The 21,937-nt window shown below is 53.5% G+C and overlaps 1 long non-coding RNA gene across 1 annotated transcript; it reads right to left on the bottom strand.

The window, feature by feature from the left end:
• Positions 1-18,666: 18,666 nt before the first annotated feature.
• On the bottom strand, positions 18,667-20,247 carry LOC128313776 (uncharacterized). Its single transcript, XR_008294823.1, has 3 exons — positions 19,259-20,247; positions 19,041-19,155; positions 18,667-18,898 (listed from the first exon to the last, which is right to left on the bottom strand). It is a non-coding gene; the product is annotated as an uncharacterized LOC128313776 (long non-coding RNA).
• Between the last annotated feature and the right edge of the window lie 1,690 nt (positions 20,248-21,937).

The raw sequence follows: 21,937 nt of genomic DNA on the forward strand, positions 1-21,937 counted from the left end.
TTTTGTCCCCCCTCCCTGTTTTTATATTATTTTTGCTTTTCTTCCCTTATGTTCACCTGTTTTGTATCTTACATAGTTTGGATAATTTCTATCAACCCAACTCTAAGTTCACTGAGTTTGCTCCTATCTCCAACCTGCTATTACACACTCATCAAAGAAACTCCGATCGCTAGGATTGAATTTCTTAGTTCTAAAGGGTACTTTTGGCTCTATTTTAGGGTCTTCGATTTCTTTGTTGAAATTCTCCATCATTGTATGCATTCTGTCTATCTCTTCCTCTAAATTCCTTAAAATAGTGCCCTTGACCAAAAAAAAAAAAAAAAAAAAAAATGGTACCCATGACAATGCTGTGGTGAAGAGCTCAGATTTTGTTGCTGACCGCCTAGGTTCAAATGCCACTCTGGCATTTATTAGGTGAGTGATTTAGGGAAAGTGAATTCTCTGATCCTGTTTCCCCATCACTCAGATCCAGATCATAATAATCCCTACCCGATAGGTTTCTTGTGGAGGTTAAATGAGTCGTGGTTAATAAGTAATTGATAAAACAAGGCACCGCACATATTAATATTCAATAGCTGTTAGCTGCTATTATTACATTACTACTATTTGATTATCCTTACTAACATTTTTTTATTGAGATCACCCAGAGATTTATATGCATCACTAAAATTTCTGAATTCAAGAAAAGCGCCCACGCTTTCTTGATTTCCAACATTGACGGAGGAATTTATTGTTGCTTAGACTCGTACTTCCTATTCTTCTCGTGTGTGTTGACATTGAACATCTAGGTTAGTCATTGGTATTGTCCCCGGGGCCCAGAATGGGCCCCAGTCTTCTTCTAGATTTCCCTGATGGAGCCAGTTTGTCCATCTCTCCCTTTAGAATAAAAGCAGGCGTCCTGTGCCGTGTGTTCAGAATCACCAATGTCATCGTTTGCTCAGCGCCTCAAACCCTGGTCCTCTTGGAGGTGTTTCAAAAGCAAATATTTCTTGAGTGCCTGCTATGGGCCAGGGAATGCTCTATGGGTGGAGACACAACTGTGAACAAAACAGAGTTTCTGCTTCACGAAGCCCGCCTGCCTTCCGCCCACCACCCAGTCTGACTATTCTTCCCTCCTGGGTGACCGGGTGCTCCGCAGGTGCAGAGCAAGTGCTTGCTAAGGGAACTGACGTACTAACAAAATACAAGCTGTTAGGAGAGCAATGGCCTAAGATCCTCAAGGGAGATAAAACTGAAGCCCATGTCCTCATCCAAGAAGGATAAATTAAGCACTCACTTGGCACTTACAATGGCACTGGTGTAATACAGGGGTTGTCTCCTGGGCACAGGAGACAATGGCAGTGCCTGCCGACCTTTTTTAGTAGTTGTAACAGCTACAGGTGGGGGAAGCTACCGGCATCCAGTGGATAGAATTCAGGGATGCTGATATACATCTTCCAATGCTCAGGACGACCCCCCACAACAGAGAATTGTCTGGCACAAAGGTCAATAGTGCTGAGGTTGAGAAACTCTGGGGGCTGACCCCCTCAGGGAGTTCATCATTTCACTAGAGATGAAATGCATACCAAAAAAAAAAAAAAAAAAAGGAACAACCCAAGTGCAAGGCAACACAGCCCCAAAGAAAAAGAAAAGACGCCACTCTCCATTAAGGAAGTAATGAATTCATTCAACAAATATTTGTTGAGTGCCTATTTTACACCAGCCACTAGGCTCGGTTCTGAGCAAACAGCAGTGAACAAGACAGACAAGTTTCATCCCGGGAGTCAACTCAGACTCCCCCCCTCTATGTCCCAAAGGACCCTCCCCTGTGTCTTGCAACTCTTTCTAGAACAGAGGAGTGTTTCTCAGGTCTGCAAAACCCAGAGAAGAAAATTCATTTTATGATCTGAAGGGAGATGAAAAGCATATTTTAACAGCGCATTTCAAATGCATTCCGTGCCCGTCACAGAAGCATCCAAGTACCTACATCATTTAGAAAGCTGCAGGAGAGCGAATAATGAATGCGGAATATGCGAACGATTCATTTCGCTTTTCAAAATATGCAACCCAGCCAGAGAAAGCTTTGCAAAAGATCTAAAGACAAAATAAAGTCTCTGCTATTTGTAGTCACGAAATTAAAGAGATGATTAAGAAAAGCCGAGAGTTTTAATTTTTAAAAGGTGGCAAAAAAAATAAATGCCATAAAAGGGTGTCTGAGGGTTACGGAAACTGTTAGGAAAACGAGAATTCTGGGCTCTGAGCTGTTCACAGCTCTGTCCCCGGCGTGTGAAATTAGCGACGGAGGCAGATTTCACAGGCACTTCGGGAGCGTGGCGGTGTGGGGCTGCGGATTTGCGACAGGGGCCTCCCCGCCAAGTCCTGCCCACTGGCAAGCTGCTGTCTCTATTCATGCAAAGCACAGAGAACCCTGAGTGTCTGGAGCGTTTTGCATTTATATTGAACACAGACTCTCCTTCCGTGGGAGTGAGTCTAGCCCTTGGGCGGAACGCCCCGGAAGGAAGCGTCGCGAGACGACGTTCTCACCAAAATCCTATTTTCTCCTTCAAAAAAATCCATATGAATTACATTGGGAATTATATTGGGAAATCTGTAGGAAATAGGAATACAGTTAAAGTGTTCAATATTAAAACCTTTTAAAGGAATTTTCATGGTCTGGGTCTCGGGACTAAAATGAACGACGACGTTCTCTGTGTCCCCATGCCATCACCCACCCGGGAGTAGAGCTTAGCGGGAAGTCTACCCAGTAATCAACCCTGGGAGCTGGTGAATGTGGGGAGGTGAGCTGCAGAGCTTTCCTTCTGTCTCTCCGTGTATCTCTTGCACACTCACGCTGTATGTAACAACCACAATCAAATTGCAAGCGTGATTACGGCTTTTACCTTTCCACGCTTTTATTACCGATTGTGGTCAGCTGGACTGACTTGAAAAGGTCCCAGAAAAGAGAGGTAATTGTAAGTAAGTAGCTGCTTAGAAAGCCCGAGAAAGCTCTGGTCTCAGGTAAAAATCATCTTTTTCGGTTTATGGTCTTAAGAAGCACTTGCAATCATTTAAATTGATTCTTTGTTCACAGCGTTGTATTTTCAGAATTCAGCCCATTCTTGACCCTGAAAGAATCGCCTCTTTGTAGCCCCCTCCCTTACATGACATTCACGGGGACAGACATCAGCACCTTGCAAACGTGGCCCTGGGCGTTCTTGTTATAAGTAGAGATTAAGAAAGAGACCAGTGATGGGCACCTGCGTGGCTCAGTCGGTCAAGTGTCTGACTCTTGGTTCCGGCTCAGGTCATGACCTCACGGTTTCTTGAGTTTGAGCCCCATGTAAGGGTCTGTGCTGACCGTGCAGAGCCTGCTTGGGATTCTCTCCCTCCCCCCCTTTCTGCCCCTCCCCTGCTCACACTGTCTTATCTCTCTCAAAATAAATAAACTTAAAATTAAAAAAAAAATTAAGAAAGAGACCAACAATGAGCATCACAACAGCAAAACAACGAAGAAACCAGCTCCCAGTGCCTTATCATACACTGTAAACACTTCCAATATGAACGAAGATGATTTTGCCCCAATTTCATATAGGCTCACCGGCTACACCGTGTGTTGGCTGGTACGACTGGAGGGGGAGAGGCAGAGGGGGCCGCAGGAAGACTTTGCTCAGCAACTTGAAGGTGCCCTCAAGGATTCAGGTCTTTCCATCTCTGCCCTGCTCCTCACAGTCTAGGCTTTGTCTCTGTCCCGTCTGACCTCTTTGTTCTCTGCCAGCAGGAGAAAAACACGGCCACTTCTGGACGTTCTCCCGGAAGAGCAAGGCATTGCTCCTAAACCCCCAACAATTGCCTCCTAGAAGGTCCTTGGCCTCAGTTGGGTCACCTGTCCGTGCGTGACCCCATCACAGATAGGGTTTGAGCAGCTCTGGAGGCGGAGTGGGGTCGGCCTCCTTGAGGCCCATGGGATGCAGAAGGGACCAGGATATCCCCGAACAAGCCAAGAGCCTCTTGGTTACAATAGAGGTGGGGGAGGCCGGTCAGGCCGTCAGCAGTGCCCTATGCAACAGTGGCAAAGGTGTGCAGGCCGGCCTGGGTGGCAGTCTGGGCACCTTGCAAGGGTGTGCTGGGCAGAGCTGGTTGCAATTCCAGAGGGATTTAGCATAGTGTCGAGGGGCCTTTCCTCCTCCAAACTCAACGGATGCTGCAAGGAATAAAAGCCACATAAACATTCCCGTGGACGTCCACGGGCTGGAAGGAATCAGGGTGGTGTTCTCAGGAGTGATCTTTCTTTCTCTCTCCGTCCATAGAGGCTCAACGTGTTTCAGGGGAGGCTGCTGTGCTCTGTCTCCACGTACTCGGCCTCTCGTCCGGGCTAGCCTGTCTGCCTGGGCTTTACGCTGCAGACCCACCACACGTTGGTCCTTCCATCCAGATGCATCCATTTCCTTCCACACACACACCACCACAGCCTGGATTCCATCTTGCTCTCATGCTCTTTTTACCTCATCGAGGATCGTGACATCTGAAAAGATGATAAAAAAAAGAAAGAAAGAAACGCAACATCCGTTGGGAGAAACTGGGGTGATTGCACTGGCCCCCACTCACCTCCGTATATCAAAGAGAGGCCAACAAAGCCCTTTGGGTCTTTAGGCGCAGACCAGTTTCTTATTTCATTTTGTAGGCATCGCCGTGTCTTTGACATCTCTTATGATTTATGGGAAACAGATTTCAAATTAAAGTATCAGTAGCATTACATTCTGCTGCGAGTGACCCAGGCCCAAGATAAGAGAAGCTTAAGCACAATATAAATGTATTTTTGTCTCATGGAACAGGTTGGGGGTGGGCAGGCCAAAGGCTGCGTGTGAGGGCTGTGCTCTACCGAGCTCTTAAGAAACCAAATTTCTTCATTTTTGTTCCTCTGCCATGAGTGGCTTTCACTCCCTGGGTTACCTCATGGTCTAAGATGGTATCTCCAGTGCCAGCCATTACACCCACTGTCCAGCCAGCAGGAAAGAGGAAGAGGTGAGGACACCCACCAGGTTTCTTCTAAGGAAGGTTCTATTTAACCTCCTTCAGTTACAAACCACACCTGGCTGCAAGTTTTTTTCTGATGGGTTCACTATTTTACAAATCAATGTATGAATACCCTGTAATAATGATAAATTTGTTACTAATAGTTAATACTTAACTAGTGATTACTATGTACCAGGGACACCCATAAGTGTTCAACATATTTAATTCTCATAATCACCCAATCGTGGTGCATGAATAACGTCCCCCTGACGACGTCCACGTTCTACTCCCCAGAACCCATGAATGTGCTAGCTCACGTGGGTGAAAGAAACTTTGCAGATATGACCAAGCAAAGGATCTTGAGATGGGGAGAAAAGCCTGGATTCTCCAGGTGGGCCCAGTGTCATCATGAGAGTCTTTATAAGAGGGAGGCAGGAGGTCAAGGAAAAGAGAAGATTCCATGCTGCTTGCTTTTGAGATGGACGAAGGGGCCTTGAGCCAAGAACGCAGTTAGTCTCTAGAAGCTGGAAAAGGTATGGGGCACCTGGGTGGCTCAGTCAGTTAAGTGTCCGACTTCGGCTCAGGTCATGATCTCGCGGTTTGTGAGTTCGAGCCCCGCGTCTGGCTCTGTGCTGACAGTTCAGAGCCTGGAGCCTGCTTCAGATTCTGTGTCTCCCTCTCCTTCTGCTCCTCCCCCATTCACACTCTGTGTGTGTGTGTGTGTGTGTGTGTGTGTGTGTGTGTCTCTCTCTCAAAAATAAATAAACATTAAAAAAAAATTTAGAAGCTGGAAAAGGTAGAGAAACAGATTCTCCCTGAGAGTTCCTAGAAGGAACGCAGTACTGTGGGCTGATTTTAGACTTCTGACCTTCAGCACTGTAAGATAATAAATGTGTGTTGTTTTAAGCCTCTAGGTTTGTGGCAGCCCTAGGAAACTGATACCCTTGTCTTGTAGATACGATTGCTATCTCCATTCACAAAGGAGGATACTGAAGCACAGAGAGGTTGAATAACTTGCCCAGGGTCACACAGCTTACTGAGAGGAAAGTCTAAGTTTGAACCCACACAGTCCCACTCTGGAGGCTACCCTGATAACCACCACCCACATGTAGAATACATATGCCGTCTGGGCTTGGCTTTGCTTCACAGTTTGGGGTGTACGATTTTTTTGGTGTCCATTTTTCCAGCCTTGTAATGATTTTATTTCATGTTTTGGAAGTTTTCAAACATCCTTGACAGTAAAAAGAGGGATGTAATGGACTTCCATCTACCCATCGCTTCCCCTCAACACCGATGGCCAAACTTGTTTCCTCTATGAGCAACTTGTCTTGAGGAAGCTGGAAGGAGGGGTCAGGCTGGAAGAAGCAGGAGCCCTGAGAGCTGGACACAGTCCTGGGTGGGCTCAGCCTCTGGCAGTGAGGGGTCCTGCACCCAGGAACAGCCCGGCAGGGAGTCTGGGGGGACGTGAGGCCATTGGGCAGGACCCCCCAGCCCCAGGAGAGTGTCAGTGGTAGGAGGGATCTGGGATGGCCCTGGTACCGTTTCATTGCTGTGCAGGGACACGGACAGACACCTCCTTATGCTTATCCTACTTCTGGGTAGTGAAGTCTGCATCTTTATTTAAATGAACCTCACTTTTTTGGCTCTTACACCAGGAAAGTCACACCCCCAGGGGGGACACACTTCTTCGGCATTTCTGTGAAAGGGAATTACATCCTGTGTAATTCTAATCTTCTCCTCCACGGTTGTTTTCTTGGTGTCGTGGGGGTATTTTTAAGCCTCAAAAAGAAAAAGAAGGAGAAAATCCGAGGAGACCACCCCCCAAGTCTGAAATCCTGTTAAACCTTCAGACAAAACCAAACCCACCAGGGCTTGACGACAGGAGCTCACGGGCAGGGTGGAGCGTGGCCGTCGTGCCGCGATTCTGCGGGTTCCTTTGTGAAACCCGGTTCCCTCCATCCGGACGGCGGCGGACGGGGAGGATTTCCCATTTCCCGGCTCTCCTGGTTGTTGGGCTACGTGGAACGGAAGGGACCACTCTCTCATCTTTGGATTTTGTTCTTTTTTTTAACGTTCCTTACATGATGAAATTTATTCTTTTCAAAATAGCCTCGGTCCTTTTAAAAACAAGGGGCAGAAATGATGACCTAAGGTCTGCAGTAGGGCTGGACACGGGGCTTGGAGACAGTTTGTTTTCTGCTGCTTAAAGTGAACATTCTGACAAATTAGGGGCCATGAGGCGGCGGAGGAGGGGAGGAGATCGGCTTCCTAAAACCCTTCAATTGTAATCAATGCAGGACACATACCTAGCTTCTGTCTGAAGCCCTTTTCCGCAGGGCATTGCAATATCCAGAGTGCAACTGTTGTGAAAGTCTCAAAAATAACCCAAAGATACAAGGACCCCAAAGCCGGAGACAGCCCAAATGTCCTCCAGCAGGTGAATGAATGAACAAGCCGTACAATGGAACACCACCAGCTCTAAAGGAAGGAACTATTGATCCACACAACAAATGGAATACACCTCAAAGACATTATGCTGGTGACAGAGCCAGTCCCCAAATGTTACATATTTTGTGATGGTCCCATCCATCATTCTCAGAAAGTCAAAACCATGGTGAGAGAAAGCACTGAGGGAATTACTGAAGAGATAGTGACCAAGCCTCTTCCTCTTCCCTGCCCTTGACTCTCCCCGCTCCCACCCGGTCTGTCCACGTGGAGACAGCTCCCCTCTGACCCAGAGTCCCCAGGCCATCCAACTTCCCGGGCGTTATTAAAGTTACTAAAACACAAAATGCAAACACAGCTGTCCTCTGTAGGGAGAATAAACAGGCAGAGAAAAGAAGGAGATAAAACGCCGTGACGTTGGATCCTATCGGCCCAGCACAGCGAGACGGAGGCTGGGTGATTCTCTGGTTGGCACGTGACACTGCATCGGGCACGAGTTGAAACAATGACACCAGGCGGCAGCTCTCACCCATGGAGGCGCGCAGGGGAGTCAGAGAGGGGACCGCTTAGGTATGGAGCTTAAGTGTATCAGCCAACATTTATTGAGCACATTTTTATTAAAGGACTAAAACACAAAATTCAAGGACAGCTGTTACCATTTTTTGCTCATCCGTACAGAAATCAGAGAAAGGACGAAAATACAGTCCTGTGAGACTGGGTCACAGGCATGCCCTAAGCACCCATAGGTCTCGTCTAATCCTCCCAATGGCCCGAGGAAAGGGCTCTGATATCAGCCCCATTGTGCGGGCGAGGAAACCGTAGCAAGCAAACTCCACTTTGAGAAGTGCATTGGCCTCCAGGCCGTGTAGAGCACCACCGGTAAGATTTGTGAGGTTCCTTCACTGACGGTGTGTGACTGGATTCCAGCTCTTTAGTTTATTTTTATTGTTATTGTTATTTTTTGGGGGGGGGGGAAGAGAGCGCGAGCACATGAGGGGCGGAAGGAGAGGGTGAGGGAGAATCTTAAGCAGGTTCCAGGTTCAGCGTGGAGCTCGACATCGGGCTTGATCTCACGACTATGAGATCGTGAACTGAGCCGAAGTCAAGTCGGACACTCAACTGACTGAGCCACCCAGGCGCCCCAGCTCTTTGGTTCATAATCGTATGCAAGTAGGGACTAGGGTAGCAGGAAATGCTGACGTCCAGCATTTCCACGCATGATTATCCGCTTGATTCTGCCCCAAATGGGGAGGGAGGCGCCACAGTAAGTTGACTGAGGTTAAATCCAGGTTCCGTCTTAGCAGCTGAGCGACTAGCCACAGAGCACTTCTTCAATTCCTTCATCTTGTATGTGGGTGCACCTGTGTGCCGAAGTTAGGAGCAGGGCCTCTGGAGTCAGACGGTCGGGACTTGAACCCTGGTCCACCACTCCTGAACCCATAACCTTGGGAACATTGCCTATGCCCCTCTGTGCCTCGGTGTCCTCCTGTGTCACACGGTGACAGTCAGCCCTCACCTCATAAGGTCAAGGTGAGGATTGGATGAATTCGTCAGGGTGAAACTCTTGAAACGGGGGCCCAGCACAGGGTTGATGCTTGAAAAATGGCTCTGTGATCATTGTTCACCAGGGTCTCCGTTGCGTGTGCGGCTCTGTGCAGGGTGCCGGGGTGAGTGCGAAGTTGTTTATGTGGGACGGGGCCCCAGGAAGCCCCAGGGGAGGGGAAGGAGACAGAGTGTTCTTATGTGGGCAGCTGGGACTGAGCCCTGGACATTTATATTCTGATTTCCATGCACCTTTGGCCGAGGGGGTCTCAGGGCCGTCAACTGCCAGTGCTTCCGGCCACAGGCCAAGAGAACGCTCTCAGGGGGATGGTCTCAGGATGCCCGGAATGGCAGAACCATGTTTGTTTTTTTCACACCGGCTTCTAGGAGATTGCTTCACATATAGCAAACATTCCATAATGTTTGTGGAAGGAGGGAGGGTGTGGGGGTGTGTAAGAAAGAGAGGTGTCAGATTTAACCACATGGATGTAAATCATCATCAGGGAAAGAATCTATTATCCCTACCAAGCACCTTATAAGGAGCTCAGGAAACCCCATCACGTAGGGTGTTCTCATTGAATCAGAGAGCGCTCACGTAGAAGAGATTTTAAAGGCCATCTAACCCCATGGCTTGATCTGCTCAGAGAGGGAAGTGACTCACCCAAGGTCCCCTGTAGATCCTAGGCCAGAATCCGGGTCTTCTGATTTCCCAATGAGGGCCTTTTTCACTATGGAATTGGCTACAAAGACTCTCTGTGGGTTTCTTTCTCTTACTACATAGTGGAGTACCGTCACCTGCCTTAGGGACCATCCTCCCGAGCCCACACATTGTCCTTGGCCTTCAAAGACCACCTCAGACACCTCCCCCACCAAAAATCCTGTCCCCTCCTGCTTCAGGCAGAATCCCCTCCGCCAAGTCTAACTTAGACGCGCACAGTCTTCTACCCAGCAAATCCTATTTAAAAATTTTTTTGAATGTTTGTTTATTTTTGAGAGAGGGGGGGGGAGAGGGAGGGAGAGAGAGCACGAGCGGGGGAGGAGCAGAGAGAGAGGGAGACACAGATTCCGAAGCAGGCTCCAGGCTCCAAGCTGTCAACACAGAGCCCGACGTGGGGCTCGAACCCACGAACTGAGAGATGGTGACCTGAGCTGAATCCAGACGCTCAACTGACTGAACCACCCAGGCGCCCCAACAAATCCTATTTTTAGAAACATCTCTCTTTGAGACAAAAGCCCCCTGTACAAGGATATATATTCACAAGTATTTATTGCAGTGCTGGTCATAGTGACTTGATTGCAGGGGATCTTAGTACCTGAAGACGACCTGACCAAAGCGTGACATAGTCACAGTTATGTGAATGTCCGCTGTTTCTAAATGTTGAGTTGGATCCTAATCCACTGACCTGGAAAACATCCGTAACATATTGAGATCGAGAAAACACAGTGCAGAGTAACTTATGTAGTACAATTATATTTTGGTGTGGAAAAAACCTAAATCCTTACAGAGAGAGGTCAGAAGAATCCCTGTGTATCCTTGTTTGTATATGAGTCTGCGAGTATGTAGAAAGTTGTGGAAAGAGAAACGTTTGGGCGTTAAGTTGGGGAGTGGGGAAGGAGACCAGGTTCTGGGGCAAACGTCAGGGCACACTTGAAAAGGAGAGGGCACAGCGGCATGTTGGGAGAAAGTGTAGACAATCAGAGTGTGCCAGGGTGTGAAAACTGACCGGGTTCACAGGAAGGCACTGAGCTGGTGTGGTGTGGCTGCGTTGGCCACTTAACCTCAACTGAATGCGGTTATCTTGATGCAGTTTTGGTAATAAAGATAACTAAGCAAGCAAACTGATAGATAGAAAGGGGCCCGTAGGCAGAGATCCTCAACACCCACACAGAAGGCTCGATCAGTGTGGAGGGAGTTCCCAAGTAAGAGGTACCGGAGGGCGGTCGTCAAGTCCCTGGGAGCGGGGAACCAATATGGGGACTCGGTTTGAGGATCCGCTGTTCTTTGGCTGGGGTGGGGTAGGGGCAGGGGAGGCCTGAGGCAGCTGGGGTGTCCTTGGGCGGCCTGCCTCCTTCTGGGCAGGGTGGACAGCTGGCCACAGAGAGGCCACGGGCATGAGAAACATTAGGTGGGGATGACTGCAGGTTTCAGCCTCTGTGAGGTGTATGTGGAGCAGTGGTTATCAATAGAGGTGTTGTGGGGCGCCTGGGTGCCTCAGTTGGTTAAGCGTCTGACTTCGGCTCAGGTCATGATCTCACGGTTCATGGGTTCGAGCCCTGTCCTGTGTAGGTCTCTGCTGACAGCTCAGAGCCTGGAGCTGGCTCCAGATTCTGTGTCTCCCTGTCTCTCTGCCCTTCCCCCGTTGGCACTCTGTCACTCTTTCTCTCAAAAATAAATAAAACATTAAAAAAAAAATAGAGGTGTTGTCCCCTAAGAGGTGACTTCCGTGGCACAATGACGTGCGTGGGAGCTGGGGATACCAGGTGAGCACTGTACCCAGGGCGGTCCCACATCTTGCTTCTAGAACCGTCTTGCGTCTTGCGCCAGTCTCAAACGTCCCACTGGATGTTCATGGATGTGAACCTTATTCACAATGATCCGAGGCCCAAACAGAAAATGCATTTTACGTGGAAACGATAATAATGCCGTTTGCACTGTTTTAATATTCATGGAGCTTCCTGGGATGCCAACTATGATGTAAGTCAAGGGAAGCTTGTATTCGTTTTGTTCAGAAAATTTGCCAATGGTGGTTCGTTCACCAACTGGAACCATCACATCACAGGCACCAGTGTGTCTGATGGCATTTGAGAGGCTAACTCACCACCCTTTATGCCAGCCTGTGTGTAAAACTGACCCGGTTCAGAGCGTTCCTGCCAGAGCATTTGCATGTTGAAATATGCATTGTTTTATTGCAAATTACTGTACGTAGATTATTTTTCTCCTATTTCTCTTTATGTTGTAGTTAAGCCATTACATCGGATTAGAAAGAGATACTTAGGTGACTTATATTACCTATGAATATTATTTCAAGATACTAAAGTGGAAATCAGAAAATACGCGTTAAAAAAAAAAGGTGGCATGAGGTCTGACAGGGTTGAAAACCACATTTCTAAAAATCAGCAATAGCTTCTCTTTTCCCCAGGGAACCTGCAGCCTCATTTAGACACTTTTGAGCTTTTTGTTAAATGGAACTGGAGTTTTACTACAAAAGAGGATCTTTTCTTTCCTTCTTAAACATCAAGGCTCTTCCTTTGCCAAGATCCCCCTTAATGAGTCTGCTGGAGACCAATGTAATTTTGATCCTTACATCCCCGGGCCGGGTAAATTCTCCTGGAATTGTTTCTACCAGCTCAAGTACTGCTGTCTGGCTCCAAGTTCACTGCAGACACAGCTGAAGCTTCTGTCAAATTTAGGTCACTGCCTGGTGGGTAAATAATTTGTCCCTCCATAGGGGACAGATCAATAATCAACAAACAAACACATTAAGGAAAAAAAGGGGCAGAAACGCTTAGTCATGCAAATCAGGGCAAGGATCTGAGAGGGTAAAGAAAAGAGCCTCATTCTCATGCAACAGCTCCAGCGGGACCCTGGCTCACTGGCCGATTTCTATGAAAACCCTGGGCCCAGAGCAGCGACCGCCCTGGCACATCAATGCGCATTAATAAAGGTTTGTCCCAAGTGGAGTAAACACCACCCGTTCCCAGGACACCAAGAAGCAGAAAATTATCCAGAGGTTAACTGGGTCATTAGCGGTGGCACAATGCGGGTCATTCGAGATGTAATTTCATCCCCTCCAGCTAGAGGTTCCAATACAGCCACCAGTTCTCACAGCGGGGGGGACAGTGACTTGGCTGCAAGTTGAGGTCTCTTGGATACCAGGCCCAGAGTCATCATGATGATTCACGGCGCCTCTGACATCACAGGTGCTTTTGTGATGCAAAGTCACGTGTTGTCCAAACACACAGGGGACCTGTGAATGTGTGTGTCCTTGTTATATGTGCACGGCCACAAAGTGGGACGGACAGATGCACACACGGGACTAGATGAATAACCGGAGAAGTAGCCGTTAGATCGCTGTCCCGAAGCCTGGCTTCTCGCACAGCAGCGTGCTTTCACCGCACGGGCACTTGGGAACTTGCAGGGATAAAGGGCCACAAATCCGAGGGTTACAATTACACGTTCTGCGTCTGTTCTGCCTTTACCTCCCGTGTGGAAAGTGTAAGACGCAAACAGGCGGAGAAGGAGGCTCAAACGGGCAGATTTCACGTGGGCAGAACCAGAAAGGAATCGCCAGGCAGGGGACCCCCTCGTCAGCGTCCCCTCCGCTGGCTCGGGGAAGCCTGTCACAGGATGCTACCTGGGTCTGGAGATTGGGTAGCAGGTGCGTGCCTGTGACCAGTCCCCCTCCCTGCTCCTCATTCTGAGGTGCCCCAACCGGATGGCAGAGGCCCCGGCGGTGAGGAAGGAGCCAGGCTGGGCCGGGGCCGTCTGGCTTAGCGGGCCCTGGGCTTCTGGGGAGAACAGCGGGGGCCTGCCTCCCGCGCCCCAGCACCATCCCCACCCACCCGGAGGCCCCTTCCTGCCCAGAGTGGGGGCTCTCTCTGCCCTGAGAACCTGCATGACCGCTCGGAGATGTGCCCGGGTTCACAGGCCCTGGGGCACGTGGAGGCCTGTCCCCCCCCCCTCATCCCCCTTGCCCGGGAACCCCTGACCTCCCTTCTGTGCCACTAACGTGCCAGGTTCGTCCCCACCCAGGGCCTCTGTGCCCGCCGTGTGGCCTCCTCCATGCTGTCCCCAGCTCACCTTCCAGAAGCTGCCCCTTCTCAGCCTCCAGGGCTCTGCCAAGCGTCACCCGGTCAGCGAGCCCCCTGACGGTGCTGTCCGCCCAGGCCCCTCCCGGCACGCGGCCCCCTGTCTCTTCCGGGTGCCACTCCCCACCATGGGAAGTGACCTCGAGGGCACGTGTCCTTGCTGTCACCTCCCTCACCCTCCGCACTGCACTGTGAGCTCTCAGGCAGCAGGGACGGCCCCGTCCTGCTAAGCCCCAGGCTCCCAACACCTGCAGCCGTGCCTGGCCCAGAGGCGCTGCCCGGAACGTGCCTGGGGGGCGACTCCGTGGCTGACCTGGCATCCACCGTCCTGGGCTCAGGTCCCGCGGGCTGTTTGCTGCCCACTGACGGTGGTACGGGGACGCCTCCTGTGTGGGTCCAGGCTTCCTCCTCTGTGGAGAGGGGCTGGTAGCAGAGTCCCCGTCTCCCACGACTGTTGGGAGGCTCAGAGACAGAGGACACCTGCATCGAAGCTACGGGGACGGGAGCGGCCCTGTCACTGTCCCGGTGAGCACCCGGGTGGGGGTCGGGGGCCAAGGCTCAGGCTGAGGAGACTCAGTGCCCGTGTGCCCGTGTGTGGGCACATTTGCGCGTATGTGTGGGTGTGTGTGAGTGTGTGTGCCATACGTGTGCGTGTGTGTGTGCTCGTGTGCACGTGGGTGAACGCTCTTTACTATTCCACTGTTCTCTCCCCATGAACATCCGTTAATACTCACTACGTGCCAGCCTCTGTTCTAGATGTTTCACGTTAATTAACTCACTTAATTCTGACGATCGAACCTACCTGTGATTGTTATCACCCCCATTCTATAGATAAGGAAACTGAGGCACAAGGAGGCTAGGTTACTCCTAGCAACTCCAGCAACTGGTGTGTGTGTATGTCGGGGGGTGTCCCGGCTGGGACAGAGAGCTGGCTTCTGCACAGGCACGAGCCCCAGCTGGAAGCAGACAAGGACGTGACTTGACCCTCCACGGGGCAACATTTGTTCTATTTCCCTTGAACTTGGCAAGCCTAGGGGGTCCTGTGGTGAGGTGATTGATCTCGCCAAGTGCTTCTGAGCAGAAACATGTAGCTGTCTCTCTATGCCCCTTCTCCCTTCTTTTATACAGACAGAGCCCTCAGACCCTCAGTGGGACAGGGGGCTGCTAGAGCAGAGCACGACTCCTTCCCTGTGCCTCTGCTCGGGGTGGCCTGTGACTAAGTTCTGGACAATGGGCTGGGAAGAGAAGTCAGGGGTCTGACTTCCAGGCTTCAAAGTGAGAGACTTCTCTTTCCTTCCTTCCCCCTCCCCACTGGCTGGAATTTGGACCTGGGAGAGGGCCATCTTGGTCACCTGCATGAGCACAACACCCCAGAAAGAGTGGGACAAGAAAGGGGCGGAGCCTGGTCCCCAACCCCTTGGAGCTTTCAGGAAGGGGTGGAGGAGGGTGACGTGGAGGGCGGGGCAGGGCACCGTTCGGGGTTGAATCTTTGTTCATCAGGCGTTGAGGCTCCTCTCCCTCCTCCCACACAACCTTCCTGCCGTCCGCCCCGGGGTGAAAGTCCCTCCTCCCAGCCTGTCCTCCAACCCCCCGTCGTCCCCGATCCACGGGAGTGGCTGTGGCCGGTCACCAGACCCAGAAGAAGGCTGGGGGCTCCCCTGCCCCTTCCCGGACTGTGCTCCGAAGTCACACTAGCCACATGTCAAGGGCCCTGTGATGGTGCAGTGAATGTTTACCGCACCGGACGGGCAGATACAGAACATGTCTCATCGCAGAAAGTTCTCGTGGACGACGCTGGCCAGACACACAAGGTTTTGGATCTAGTAAGACATCGGGTGGGAAAGAGGCACCGGGCAAGAAGGGAATGAGGCACAAAGGGGGCTTTGACCAAAGGCCTTCTGTCGAGCTCCTTCCGGGGACTGGAGCCCTGTTATGGCCCCAGGGAAACAAAAGAGAATTAGACGCAGCCCCAGGCCTCAGGGGGCTCCTGGCCCAGCCTGGGGGGTGGGGTGCAGACAGGAGAGAAGGAAGTGAATAAATCAACAAACAAGACACTTCCAGGAAATAACAAATGTCACATGCACAGCAGAGTGGGGGAATATAATGGGGACTCTCTCTGCAGGGGGGCCGGGCTCGGTTTAGCGAAATCTGTCATCTCCGGACAACCCAAGATTGCATGCCCGGGGTGACGTCAGAGCCTCGGGAGGGCGAGGAGCGTGATGCTCCAGAGACCAGCTCCTGAAAGGCGGGGAGAGCCTGGGTCAGGGCACCACTGAGCTCTGGGAACTAGGACGCGCCCCCCCTCCCAGAACTGGAGGTGCGCTGGGGCCCCCAGAGAGCAGAGAGGACCTGAACTGCAGCAGGGGTCGCGGCCAGCAGCCGAGGTTATTCCGGGGGCGCATCAGAGTCTGTTAGGAGGGACGTGCCCTGCCCTTGGCCTGACACTGGCTGGGGGTGGGGGGCTGTTCTGGTTTCCAGCTTTGGAGGCCTTCCATCTCTCCCCTTGGAGCCTCTGCCACGAACTTTCTGGGCGCTCAGGGCGCTTCGCCGTCGGGGAGGCGGCAGCTTCAGCTCAGCCGAGGCCCCGAGAGCCCCCCTCCTTGGAGGTCAGCAGGCAGAGCCCTTCGGCCGCCACTGCCTTTTTATCCCCAGAACAAAGCTGGCCGGAGGCCAGAGCCTTTGACGGGTGGGCAGCGGCCTCCGGAGGCCCAGGGGGAGCCGAGAGGCCGGGAGGGGACAGGGCCCCGCAGACCTGGGCGCTGGGGTGCAGGAACCGGCCCTGGAGGCAGCTGCAACAACAGTCTGAGCCCCGGCAGGGAGTGACAGGCAGGTGTGTTTTCCTTGAACAAAGCCTCAGGACTAAAGGTGCCGAGAGCTCCCTCTGCGGCAAGAACTTCCCGCTTCCTCATGTGCGGGGGGCGCAGTTACGTCACGAGGGTTTTAAAACAGACCAGAATGTGTTCTTCTGGCAGGAAGTGAGCAAAACCACCCCCGGTGACCGTTCCCTGACAGTTCAGTGAGTTCAGCCAAGGAGAAGGACCCACGCGGCAGCGGGCGAGGCCCACCCAGGATGGTCACGAACAGTCGACTCAGCAGGTGTAAATGTCCTCTTGGTTATGGGCCGGCTGGAGATTTCCCAAGGGGCCACGGACGCTCTGCCCCAAACCGAACCTTCTGCTGGATGCTCCTGGTGACGCGACCCAGACCCGACTCAGGGGCTCAGGCCCGGGGCCTCAATGGGCTCACGCACTGGTGTTGGTGGTCGGGCAGAGCTGGGTCTGGGGGCTCAGAGGCCATCCCGTGGGTTGGGCTGGTCTCCCGTGTCCCCCTGCACCGCCCCTGGGGCCGGCCCCCTGCAGACTCCCCTCGGGGCCGGGCAGCGGCAGGTGCCCCCCGCGTGGTTCCAACCCCCCACGGTTCCAGCTCCAGCCCCACACTCGCTCAGGTCCAAGTGCAGGGACACGGACAGGATGCCATCAGAGCCCCAGAGTCACTGACGGCCGGCTGAGGTCCCTCCTGTCACCGAGCCCGTTGTCGGGCAGTGGTGGCTCCTGTGGCCCGCCTTTCCCCGAGGGCCTGGGGTTCGGGGTCCCGTGGACAGAGGTAGGAAGCTGAATTCTCAAATGGCAGCCAGGTTCTGCTTACACCGCAAGGGGAAGCAGACGTCAGAGGGCACGAGAGGTGTTCGTTCCGGGAAGGGAACGCGTAGGGTGCCCACCGCACCGCCGGAGAACCCCGAAGGCATCAGATGGTCGGAGCGGAAGAAGTTCTGCCGATTCTGGATTCACGAGTGAAAGCTTGAGCCCACCTGGGAGTGAGTAACTGAGAGCATGGTCACTGGATGCAGGGTGGCGGCTACGTTCTGTGTACATCAGAGAACAAGTGAGTTTGGGGACCCCAGTGCCGTGCAAGCGGGTCACAGTGAGTGGACCAGGCGCCTCGGTTATCAGGGGCCAGCTGTGCGTGCTTCTCCCAGCCAGGACCCCGCTCAGCTCGAAGCCACAGAAACCAGCTCGAGGAGCTTGACCGGTGGTGGTTGGCCTTACTCCCGACGAACAGGTCTGGGGCTGCTGTGGGGGCCGCGTGATGTCACCAAGGCTGGCTCCTTCTGCTGTCCTGCCCTCCCTTGGGCGTCTCTCGTGGCTGCAGATGCTGCCACTCTTTCCCAGCCAGGGAGGAGGGAGTGGGAGGAGGAGGAGGAGGGGGGAGGGGGAAGAGGAGGGAGGGGGAGGAGGGGGAAGAAGAGGAGGGAAAGGAGGAGGGAGGAGGGAGAGGAGGAAGGAGGAGGGGGAAGGGGTGGGAGGGGGAGGAGGGGGAAGAAGAGGAGGAGGGAGGAGGAGGAGGGAAAGGAGGAGGGAAGAAGAAGATGGAGGAGGAAGATGGAGGAGGGAGGCGGAGGAAGGAGGAGGGAGAGGAGGAGGGAGGAGGCGAAAGAGGTGGGAGGGGGAGGAGGAAAGAGGAGCAAGAGGGGGAGGAGGGAGGAGGAGGAGGAGGGAAAGGAGGAGGGAAGAGGAAGATGGAGGAGGAAGACGGAGGAGGGAGGAGGAGTAAGGAGGAGGGAGAGGAGGAGGGAGGAAAGAGGTGGAGGGGGAGGAGGAGGGAAGAGGGGGAAGGGGTGGGAGGGGGAGGAGGGGTAGAAGAGGAGGAGGAAGGAGGAGGGAGGAGGAGGAGGAGGGAATGGAGGAGGGAGGAGGAAGATAGAGGAGGAAGATGGAGCAGGGGCAAGAGGTGGGAGGGGGAGGAGGAGGAGGGAGGGAGGCAGGAGAGGGGGGAGGAGGAGGGGAGGGAGGAGGGATGGAGCAAGTGAGGGGGGAGTGAGGAGGAGGAGAGAGCAGAGAGGGAGGGAGGAGGAGGAGGAGGAGGCTGAAATAGGAAACCAGCACTTGCCCAGAACCCCCAGCAGCCTCTGTGTCCCCTCATGGCCAGAGCAGTGTCACCGGGGCACAAGGGCGGGGGCTGGACAAGGTTTAGGGACTCAAGAACAAGAAGGAAGGGCCCTGGGTAGACACCTGGTGGTGCGTGTCACGGTCCGATGAATTGGCCCAAAGGGTCGGCGTTTCTGTGCAGAGGATGCAGCAGCTGTTCTCAATCAAAGGCACATAATTCATATCTTTGGAGACAGAAATTCCTGCTTTTGAGTAATGAAGGCAACCAAGCCACATGATTCTGCCTGCAAACATTCCACCGGCCCCCAGATGCCCCAGCTAAGCATCATGTGGCTCAGAGTCAACAGAAACCCCCAAATCTCCTACCTCCTGGGGTGCACAGACGTGCTGTCCGCAGCGGCCCGTGTTGGCTGCGTCTGTGCCCGCGCGGGTCACCCTGACCCCCGGTCGCTGGGCCCGCGAGGGCTCAGCCGTCCTCCACCTGCAGACAAGCCGCCGAGGCATTAAACCTCGTCGCCGGCCAGGGAGCCTGGGCTTGTCCCCAGCAGCTCCAGCCTGGATGCGGTCCCGGAGATAAATCATACCTCTTTAAACAGCCACGGCGGCCCATTATTTCTGCTTGAAAACACCGCTGGATCTTCACTCGAGACCCGGGGTGACAGGCCCCGGCTGTTGTGCTCAGCTCTGCATAAAATCGCCATCAGCCGGTTGGCTCTGTGATGATCAAGCCTGTAGCTTCCGACGGGTGTCGACGCAATCCCTCCCCCTGCGTGCGGGACCAGCGGAAGGTCTCAGAGTCCAGTCCGCAGAAGAGGCGGGAATGAGGTCCCGTCTGGGGTCCGCGGCCACGTGACATGCCCTGTTGTCGCCGGGTTCACACGGGGAAGCGGCAAAATGACAGAGCGGACGTTCCCGGTCTGCGTTTTGTCACATCCTGCAATATTTCCTCAAGAGAACAGCTATCTTAAAAAATGAACTGAGCACATTTAAACAATGATCATGGAGATTTTCCACCGGGAGAACGCAATGCACCATCTGCCCCTCACCCACGTTCCGCACTTACCCGGCTTTGCCCGCTCCCTCCAGCTGCCTCCCCTCTTCCCGCCAAGGTATTTTGAAGCCAGTCCCAGCCTGTACGGGATGGGTTTTTCTTTGAAACGGAACTGGAGTGTCCTCATCACCGGGAGTGTGCAGATCTCGGCAGCTGCCTCACAAGGGCCTTTTTCTCCTTGCTTGTCCAGAGTCAGGACGCAAGCAAGAGCCCCCCGGCCCTTGGTTAGGTCTCCGCAGGTCTTGGTTGAGTGTGATCCCCTCCCTTGATTTGGCAGGTCATGTCACTGCCTTGCGGAATCCCCGGGATCGGTGGCCTGAAGGGCCCCACGGTGTGGATCTGTGGGTCCCCGCCTGTCCCTGCCACAGTTCAGTTCCCTCCCCTGCAGGGAGAAGGGGTCCCAGCGAGCAACCTGGGGAAGGGGCTCCACCTGGGGAAGGCGCTCAGTTGGTTGGAAACCCAGGGGGTTGGAGCCTAGCGGGGCCGGCCTCCAGCAGCGAAGGGCCTGGGTGCGTGTTAGGAGGCTTCCTGGATCGTCCTTAACTAGCAAAGGAAGCGTTTGCTCCCAGGCGTCACCACCTCATCCTGTCAGCTCTGTTCTGGGGCGAGCCACTAGTCAGCTGCCCCGCCTCTCCCAGGGGACCCGAAAATTAGAATCACAGCCCCCACAGCGGGGCCTGGTCCTCCCCCAAGTGACCCTCGCCAGCGGTTGTGACAGAGTGAGTGAAGGACGCGAGGGGGCTGTGCTACCCACGTGCGTGTACTTGGCAGACGAGGGGCGCTTATCCAGGCCCGGGTCACCCCGGGTCACGGGCTGGGGAGGCCAGTGTCTTCTCGTTACAGCTCCAGAAAGACCCTGATGTCGTGGGCTGGGCTCCTCCACGGGCGACATCTTACTGCGTTCTCAGTGGTGATTCCTTCACCCCACAGATGAGAACAGCAGCTCGGGGGAGAGAAATTTGCTCAAGGTCACACGTCTCGCAGACCTGGGGATCGGCCTGCCCCCTGCTTCCACGATTGCCCAGCCCAATAGCTTCCACCAGGCAGCCGAGGGGTGCAAACCAGCCAGGACACGCCCCTCCCCGTACACACCCCGCCTGTTGCTTCCCTCCGTTCTTCTCGCGAACCCCAGGGCATTGCCTTGTCCCTGGAGGCCTGTGCCCCCCTTCCTGCCTCTCTGCAACCCACCGGCCCCCACTGCCCCAGGCCTCGGCCCCCTCTCCGTTCCTTGTCCAGCCCAGACCTGCCTCTAGGCCTTTGCACGTGCTGTGCCTTTTGCCTGGAATGCTCTCCTGATGGCCTCTGCCTGGCCGGAATATGCTGTGTTCATCTGGGGTCAAAGTCACCTCTCCAGAGAGGCTGTCACTGATCTCGCTGTCTAACGTGGTCTCTATTCCCTGCTTTCTTTCAACTCTCAGTTTTTTCCCACAGAGAAATTCCACAAAACCCTCTTTGTCACCTTGTTTTTTCTGTGATTGTTCGTAGTGTCTCCTATACTAAAAGTTTCACCCTCTGAGGCCAACCAAGCAGGTTAGTCCTGCTCAGGTTGTATTCTGGGGCCCGGAGCAGTGCCTGGCACAGTATTTGCTCAGAAAATGGATGAGCAGGTGATGAAACAGAGACTGGTCTTAGATACAGCTCCAGGCACTGAGCCCTGAGGGGCATCTGGACCCTGGGCTGTTGTATTTTCCTTGTGGTTACCTCCCAAGGGGCCTGAACAAGTCTTTTCTCTTCTCTCCATCTCACTGGGCTTTCTCGCCCACCTACCCACCTGAGAAGATGTTCTCAGGACTAACCAAGTCACGGAGTGCTGAGCAGCATAGACCATTCCCTAGTGGCAGGGAGCTGAGGCCTGGGATGTTGGTCCCTGACTCCCCTGGGTATCAGACCAAACAAAGGCAACTTTTCCCTCCAGCTTGTATCCACCCCTGGGGCTGACAGGGCAGCTCACCACAAACGTGGTGGCTGAAAACAATAGCCACGTGTTCTGTCGCAGATCTGGGGGCTAGAAATCAGAAAATGGCAGGGCTATGGTCCCTCTGGAGGCTCTAGGGGAGAATCCCTTCCTCCAGCTTCTGGTGGCTCCTGGGTGATTTCTGGGCTTTGGCTGCACCACTGAGGTCCTTGCCTCTGTCCATCTGCCACAGCCTCTCTGGTGTGTGTGGCACGTCCCTTTGCCTCTAACTTGTAAAGCCGCTCGTGATGCTTGTAG

The sequence above is a fragment of the Acinonyx jubatus genome, unplaced genomic scaffold (assembly GCF_027475565.1).
Source record: "Acinonyx jubatus isolate Ajub_Pintada_27869175 unplaced genomic scaffold, VMU_Ajub_asm_v1.0 scaffold_38, whole genome shotgun sequence".
NCBI classification, from domain to species: domain Eukaryota; kingdom Metazoa; phylum Chordata; class Mammalia; order Carnivora; family Felidae; genus Acinonyx; species Acinonyx jubatus.